Source organism: Nelumbo lutea, chromosome 5 (genome assembly GCF_056320005.1).
Source record: "Nelumbo lutea isolate HS-2025 chromosome 5, American lotus-T2T, whole genome shotgun sequence".
Taxonomy (NCBI): Eukaryota; Viridiplantae; Streptophyta; class Magnoliopsida; order Proteales; family Nelumbonaceae; genus Nelumbo; species Nelumbo lutea.
The window spans coordinates 52,955,466-52,963,937 of NC_142688.1; the positions used below are offsets into that span (position 1 = coordinate 52,955,466).

The window sequence follows — 8,472 nt, forward strand, 5'->3', positions numbered from 1 at the left end:
TATACAAAAAGGACACAAATCCCAACAACTTTAGAGAATCAACCAAAACTACAAAGATTTCCAGCAGTCTAGATTTCTAAATGAATTTTTGATAGAGATCTGACTGTCTCCGTTAGATATGTGAGAAAATTTAGGTGGGATGGGAAATGATGGATTGAAAAAGTGTGAAATTTCCACTTCTCATTTTTCGGTAATACAAGGAAAAATCGTGAGAAGTTTCTTTTTCCTATGTTTGTTTTGTGCGAAAATAATTGAAGTGTAGCAAAGCTAATCTAACCTTGAAATTTGACTCAAGTTCAGTTTTTTTTTTTTCTTATAATTAAAGAAGAACTTGATTAGCAACATTAAAAGAAAAATAGAGGTAGAGGAGTCAGATTTTAATCAAAATCTTTTAAGATTAATAATTAAATTAATTTTTTAAATTAATAAAATCTTAATTTTAATTAGGAAATTAAAATTTTGATTAATAAAAATTATTATAGATAAACCACCCAATGGTATTTCTTAGATTACAATGGGATCAACTTGACAAAGATGATTTTATTTTGCAATCTGTTCCAAACACAAGGGAAAACAGGAATTAGGAAGGGTTAATATAAATCTTTTTATAACAAAAAAATTTTAGTAGGAAAATCACTAAAGGAAATGTTTGAACCTTCAACCTTGTTGTTAACAACCACAAGCTCTAACCAACAAAACTAATCAAGCATAACATCTAATTTAGAAGTTGTAAATTTTCTATTGAGCTTGTTATTCTAGTATGGACGGGTTTAATTTTCATGCAAATAATTTCAATTCTTCTTATTCATATTATATAATATTAAAGTCATTTTTATTTTATACTATAATATAATATATACAGATAAAATTTGAAAACTACTCATAGATAAAATAAATAATTAACTAAATGGGATTTAATCAAAGTGATTATAGATTTCATAATTGAAAATTAGTAATTGTATAAATTTTAGATTTTTAAGTTAATGAAATCTGAAATCTAATTACAAAATTAAAATTTTGAATAATAGAAATTATTATAGATAAATCACCCAAAGTATTGCTTAAATATGAGTGGAACCAACTTGACCAAAATATCAAAAGAATCCTTTAAAATTTGAACCTTTCACCTTGTGATTAACAGCCACACGCTCTAACCAATTGACCTACTCCGGCATGATATATTATTTTTGGTGTTATAAACTTTTCATATAAATTCTTATTGTATTGTGGACCCCTCATATATTAAATTTCATGCAAGTAATTTTCAATTCATCTTGTTCATAAAATATAATATTAAAGTCATTTTTCGTTTATATTATTAATAATGTATACCATTAATTGATAAAATTTGAAAACTAATCACTAAGAATAAAAACATTAGAACTAATTGATATAAAATAAATAATTCAATAAATGGAATTTAATAAAAATCATTTATGATTAATAATTATATTAATTGTTTATTTTAAAATTAATAAAATATTAATTTTAATTACGAAATTAAAATATTGATTAATAAAAATTATTATAGATAAGTCACCCAAAAGTATTGCTTAAATTGGAGTAGGACTATTGACCAATTTGAAATATCAAAAGACTCCTTTGGATTCATTTCTTTTAATTCCTTCTATCATCATATTTGCTATTGGATTTTCTTGTGCATCGCATGAGCATGCTTTGATTTCATATTGGAATTTGTTCCAAGCACAAATCAAATAGGACTTGGGGAGAGTTTATTTAAATATTTTTATAACAAAAATAATTTAATAGGAAAATCGCTAGAGGAAGGTTTTGAACCTTCGACCTTATGGTTAACAGCCACATGCTCTAACCAACTGAGCTACTCCAGCATGATATGACTTTTTTTAGTGTTTTAACCTCTCCATATACCTTGTTATTCTAGTGTGAATTCTTCATAGGTCTAAGTTTCATGCAAGTAATTTTCAATTTATATTGTTCATAAAATATGATATTAAAGTCATTCTTAGTTTATACTATTAATATTATATTATATAATGTACACCATTAATCGATAAAATTCGGAAACTAATCAGTAAGAATAAAACTTTATAAATAATTAATATACAATAAAAGAATTAATTAAATAGAATTTAATCAAAATATTTTTAGATTTCAGATTTTAAGATTAATAATTATATTAATTTTAGATTTTCAAATTAATAAAATCTGAATTTTAAGTACAAAATTAAAATTTTGAATAATAAATGTTATTATGATAAATCACCCATAAGTATTGCTTAGATTGGAGGAGGATCCACTTGATCAATTCGAAATATGAAAAGACGCTTTTGGGTTCATTTCTTTAAATCCTTCTATTGTCATATTGGCTATTAGGTTTTCTTGTGCATCCCATGGGCTATGTGGTTGATTTCATTTTGGAATCTGTTCTAAGCACAAACTAAAGCTGGGAATTGAGAAAATGGGAAGTGCTTACATAAATCTTTTTATAACAAAAGAATTTTAGTGCCATGCATCACAGGCACTAACCAACTAAGCTACTCCGGCATTACTCCGGCATGATATTTTATTTTTGCTATTGTAAACTCAACACGGATCCCTCATAGGTTCAATTTTCATGCAAGTAATTTTCAATTCATCTTGTTCATAAATTACTAGCGGGGTTCCATGTCATGCACGGGATGGGGTACCCCTCCTTGTCCCTCACCCTCGTGAGTCAAGATAATTTACTCCATCCCCACCCTTGTGGCAGGGCGGGTTAAAGGCGAGGCACCCATTCCCTGTTGGGGATGGGAAATCCCAAATTTTCTACTCCCTGATGTATTCACATAAAAAAAATTATTGAAATTGCTACTGTATAGTAAATTAATTGTTTAGAATGACTATAAATTAATAGTAAATTATTTACTATTAATTAAAGTAAATGTAATTATGGTAAATTACATTATTCTTAATTACAATTGAACCATTTGTTGTTTATTAATTCAAAACTAGGTATGATCAAAGTTAATCAAGTGGTCTAGATTGGTGTGCATAGATTTAATAAGTTTTTTAAATTATTTAATAATTATTTATTGAAATAATAATAATAATAATAATAATAATAATGGCTTGTTATTTAAAAAATTATGAAACAATTTTTGATAGATTATTTATTTATTTATTTAAAATTTAATAATGTTAAAATTTTGAACATTTATTAATCCCTACTTTTTCCTTCAAACCAAACATAGCATTAGGGATGAAAATTTCTACCAAACCAAAGTTAATCAAGTGGTCTTAACCCTCCTCGAGTCGGGTTAAGACTGGGATGCTAGCGAGGTACTTTTTGAGCTCATCGAACGTGAGCTGGCACTCTTCGGTCCATTCAAAACCTTTGTTTTTAATTGTCTTAAAGAAAGGTAGGCAGGGATCTGCCGATTTGGACATGAAGCGGCTTAGGGTGGCTATGCGGCCATTCAACCTCTAAACCTCCTTCAATTTCCGGGGTGGTTTCATATCTAGGATGGCCTTAATTTTGTCAAGGTTGGCCTTAATGCCACACCGGTTTACGATGTACCCTAGGAACTTACCCGAGGTAACACAAAAAGCACACTTATTTGGGTTTTACTTCATATTGAACTTATGCAAATTTTCAAAAACAGAGTGCAAGTCTTGTATTAAATCACTTGAAAACTAGGTTTTGATGACCATGTCTTCTACATAACATTCTCTCTTCTTGCCGATCAATGGCTCAAACAACTTATTTACAAGTCTTTGAAAGGTAGCCCCGGCATTTTTCAGTTCGAATGGCATGACCTTGTAGCAGTACATGCCCAATTCAGTTATGAAAGTAGTTTTTTCTTCATCGGTTGGGTCCATCCTTATCTAGTTATAGCCTGAGTAGGCATCCAATAAACTCAGCAACTCATACCCTAAGGTCGCGTCTACCAAGCGGTCAATCTTGGGGAGCGGGAAACAATCCTTTGGGCAGGCTCTATTGAGGCCGGTGTAATCGGCGCACATGTGCCATTTACCGTTGGCCTTCTTTATCAGGACAGGGTTGGCTACCCAGTTCGGGTAATGGACTTCTCTGATAAAGTCGGCTGCGAGGAACTTCCTGACCTCCTCATCAACTGCTCTCCAATGTTCCGGGGCTAAGTTGTGTTTCTTCTATATAATGGGCCTAACTATAGGATTAGTATTTAGCTTCTGAGTTATTATGCTTGGGTCTATTCCGAGTATCTCTGCCGCAAACCATGCAAAAACATCTAAATTTTGAAGTAGGAAACTTAACAGTTGAGATCACAGGGGCTCTTGTACTAAAGCACTGATCTGAAGTGTCCGAGCTGAGTCCTCCACCGAAGTCGGCACGGGAATAGTCTCTTCCATAAGTTTAACTCGTTCCTTGCACTGCTCCATAGGTCTCTCTAGCTCGAGATCATCGGCCACCTTGGTTTTCCCTTGGAGGGCGGCGACGTAGCACTTACGATACTTGAGTTGATCGCCTCGCGTTACCCCAACTCCAAAGTCCGTGGAAAGCTTCATTGCCAAGTAATAGGTGGAGACCACCACACGTAGAACGTGGGTGATGGGCCGACCTATTATGGCATTGTACAGGGAGGGAGTCACGACCACCAAGAAGTCATGGTTGAGCCTTACTATGTTAGGCCAGGTGCCGACTTCCACAGGTACTGTAATTCTTCCCAGGGGCCTAACTTTCTCTCTATTGAAGCCTACCAGGGGAGTATTTGCGGGCTTCAGGTCGCTCTCTTGGAGTTGAAGCTTGTCAAACACGGCCTTGAAGAGAATGTTTGCCAAGCTGCCAGAGTCGAAGAGGACACGCCTGACTTCGAAATCATTAATCTTCATCTTTATGACGAGCGCGTCGTCATGGGGGTAGTGGACCTTGCACGTGTCATCCTCCATGAAGAAGATCGGTTCCTCCATCCTTGTCCGCTTCAGGGGATTCTGTTCTTCCCTTACGGCCTCGTGAGCTGATGTCCGGGCTGCAGCCGTGGTGTAGCCTACGATGATCGATCCTCCCGCGATCACATGAATGGTCCCCCAAACTGGTCTCTCTTCCGGGGGTTGCCTCTACGACTGCTCTGCTTGTCTGTTGCTAGATTCAGGGACATCTCTACCCTGCTCCTCCTACCGACCTGCTTTATTATTATTATTATTCTGTACAAAATTTCTCAAATATCCGGGATGGATGAGCTCCTCTATCTCGTTGTGGAGTTTTTTACAACTCTGGATGCTGTGACCGTGGTCTTTATGAAAGCTACAATACAAATTCTTATTTCTTACATTAGGGTCCCCCTTCAGACGGGGTGGTCACTTCACATACAAGCCATCTTTGATCGCCATAAGGATCTCGGCCCACTTTGCATTCAAAGTTGTGTACTCAGTTCGCTCTACTGGGGGAGCTCGGAAAGGCTGACTCGGCTTTGCTCCCCGAGCAAAGTCTTTCTTCTTCTTGCTGTCCCCTTAGTTTGAGGGCTCACCTTCCCTTTTTCTTTTCTCGGGCACACCATTTTTCTGGTTGATCTCTTCCTCCGTTCCTATGAACCGATCCGCGAGGTTGAGGAACTTGATCATGGTCTTGGGCTGATTAACAACCACGTGCCACTTGAATTCTTTGTGGGTGATGCCTCTCTTGGCTGCGGTGATATAGCTCCGAATGGACTCCCCCTCCTTCTGAACTATGCTAAGGACGCTTTCCTACGTTGTTGGGCACCGCTTGCTGGTGACAAAGTAAGAAGTGAAGACTTGCACGAATTGCGCCCAGCTTCTTATTGATTTGGGCACAAGATTCAGGTACCATGTATGGGCCACCCCTTTGAAGGTGGTGGAGAAAGCCACACACATGCAAGATTTACTGGCCCTTGCTAGGTGCATCTGTGACTGAAAGGCGTCAACATTGTCATTCGGGTCGAACAATCTGTCATACTTGTCCAGGGGGAAGCTTGAAGTCCTTTGGCATGCAGGCACCAAGAAGTTCTAGAGATAGGGGGGATGGAACTGAGAGGAGCAAGGTAGCTTTTACGTCGTCCGAGCTTATCTCTTCCTTTCCCCTGAGCTCGAGCAAGTTGTGTGTGGCAGCTCGGAGGAATCGACGGCGCCTCTGCTATTTCTTTGCTGGCTCAACATTGGTGTTGCTCGCTTCCATGTTACCGAGCTCGATGGGCCCATAGAGGAGCTCGGATGGCTGCTGGTGGCTGTGCACCAACGGCCTTGCTTGTAGTCCACAGCGAGAACCTCGAATTGGTTGTCGGTGAGGGGGAACTCAAACTATGAGCACTGGGGCGACACGGGTCTGGCCGGCTAAGAGGCCCCCGACCTGATCACAAGCTGCAAAGCGGGGGTAGCTAGTCTCTCCTTCCTGCCGTGGGACAAAGCTTGACTCTTGGGAGGGTTCTAAGTCTAAGAGGCCTCTCCCCAGCAAGGAGGACACTCGTTTTGATGGCGAGGCCTGGCTTGTTGCGTGGCTGGATGCCGAGGAGGAAGTGGCTGCTAAGCCTGAGGCAGCGAAGGAAACTACTACTGGTAGTGGTACTGAGAAACTTGGTGCAACACTTGTTGCTAAGAGAATTGGAGGTGATGGAACCGTTGCATTTGGGCTTGCATGGCCTGCATGCATTGCACCATGTCCTCGAGCTGGTTCTGGTTGGTCGTCAGAGGGACAACAGAGAGTTCGGCGATGGTTGTTCTGACTGAGAGAGGAAGTGGAGCATTCACGGGTGCCACTTTCAAGGGCACGTTGAGGGTGGGAATTCCGTCCATGGAGAGGGGGACGGTGAATTGTCTAATACATACCACGGGGACCTGGAGTTGCTCCCCAGTGGTGTTCATTTCAGCACTGCGTGCGGCGTTGCTAGAGGAAGCCATGAGAAACTAAGTTTGTAAGTCTGTAAGTTTGGTGTAAGAAGGCTTTTGGAAGTGTTTCCCACAGATGGCACCAAATGATGTAGCGTGATCCGGTCACTCCTAGCTGGCAAAGGCTTCGCTCCTGGCTGGCAACAACGACACCTGAGAAGGAGAAGAAGGCAAAGGATTCCCGGGGAGCTCGCCCGGTGGGAATACTCTGATGCTTAAGTTAGAACTTTGTGAGAGCTATAGAGAATGCAAAGAACTAAGAGTGTAGATGGCGCTTGATCAGAAAGTTACCCCTTAACCCTTAGAGATCGGGGCCTTTAAATACTGGTGTTCTTGCCAAATCGGGCGTAACCACCTCTGACCCTCTATCGTAGCCATTTATTGCCAGGGCTACGCAGGTAACCATTGCAAAGTACTACAATCAGATGGAAGACACGACCCTGAGAAGACAAACACGTCGCCACCTGTCGAGAGACGTGGGTTCAGTCTGCTGGACTGGCAGGGGCTATGCCGTCGGTCAGGAGACGTAGTGCAGTCTGACGGGTATGGTCTTGTTGGATAAGAAGCTTCCTGAAAACACTTTGTCGCTCAATAGCGAGTTGCCTCATAGCAAGCTGCTTTATAGCGAGCTCTTAGAGGTATCCCGAGGTGATTCCGCCTGAGGTTGCCTTTGAGGCGGTCCTCTTGCCTAAGTATTGAAGCGAGCTAATTATCCGAGCTCACGAGCTAGGATAGACTTGGAGTGTTCCCTTTCAGCATACTGGGGTCCTCGAGCCCCCGTTGTAGCGAGCTCGTTCCGTGGCGAGCTGTCATGTAGCGAGCTAACCTGCGAAGGCTTCAACGAGCTCATTACTTAGTTGTATCCAAGTTGTCATGGCTGAGCTGTTACTTATGTTGAATCAAGTCCACGTGTTGTCTTCTTAGGAGGTTGGGTCAAATCGCCTTTCATCAATAATAATAATAATAATAATAATAATAATAATAATAATAATAATAATAATAATGGATTGTTATTTAAAAAATTATGAAACAATTTTTGATAGATTAGTTTCTTAATTTAATTTTCCTAAATTTTTAATAATGATTAAGTTGAATAATAATATTAATAATAATAATAGTTTAATTTCTTAAATTTTTAATTATTTATTTAAAAAATAATAATGTTAAAATTTTGAACATTTATTAACCACTACTTTTTCCTTCAAACCAAACATAGCATTAGGGATGACAATTTCTACCAAAACTGGTTGGTATCCACCCCTTGTTGGGGGTAGGGTTTTCGCTTGGAGGATGGATTTCGGGATTCTACAATCCATACGGGTATAGTATTAGGCTAAGTTTGAACCCCCCCTACCCTCATATTGTTGGAAAGCATATGAACTTTATGCACTAGCTGTTGAATTTAATAATATTTTAAATTTAATGTAAATGATAGTTGATATTTTTTCTGTTTTTTATGTCATTTTACTTATTTATTAGTTATATATAACAAGAAATAATAGGAAATTAGATGTTGATTCTAAGCCCAACTCGCCCTGCCCTTGAATTCAAGAAAAATAGGTTCAGAGATGATTTTATATTTTTATGTGTAGGGAGAGTATAGATTTTCAAAACCAACCCACTATGGGTTTTGAG

General features: G+C 38.6%; 1 non-coding gene across 1 annotated transcript; it reads right to left on the reverse strand.

Annotated features, from left to right (window-relative positions):
• Positions 1–1,776: 1,776 nt before the first annotated feature.
• TRNAN-GUU (transfer RNA asparagine (anticodon GUU)) lies at positions 1,777–1,850 on the reverse strand. Its single transcript has one exon. It is a non-coding gene; the product is annotated as a tRNA-Asn (tRNA).
• Between the last annotated feature and the right edge of the window lie 6,622 nt (positions 1,851–8,472).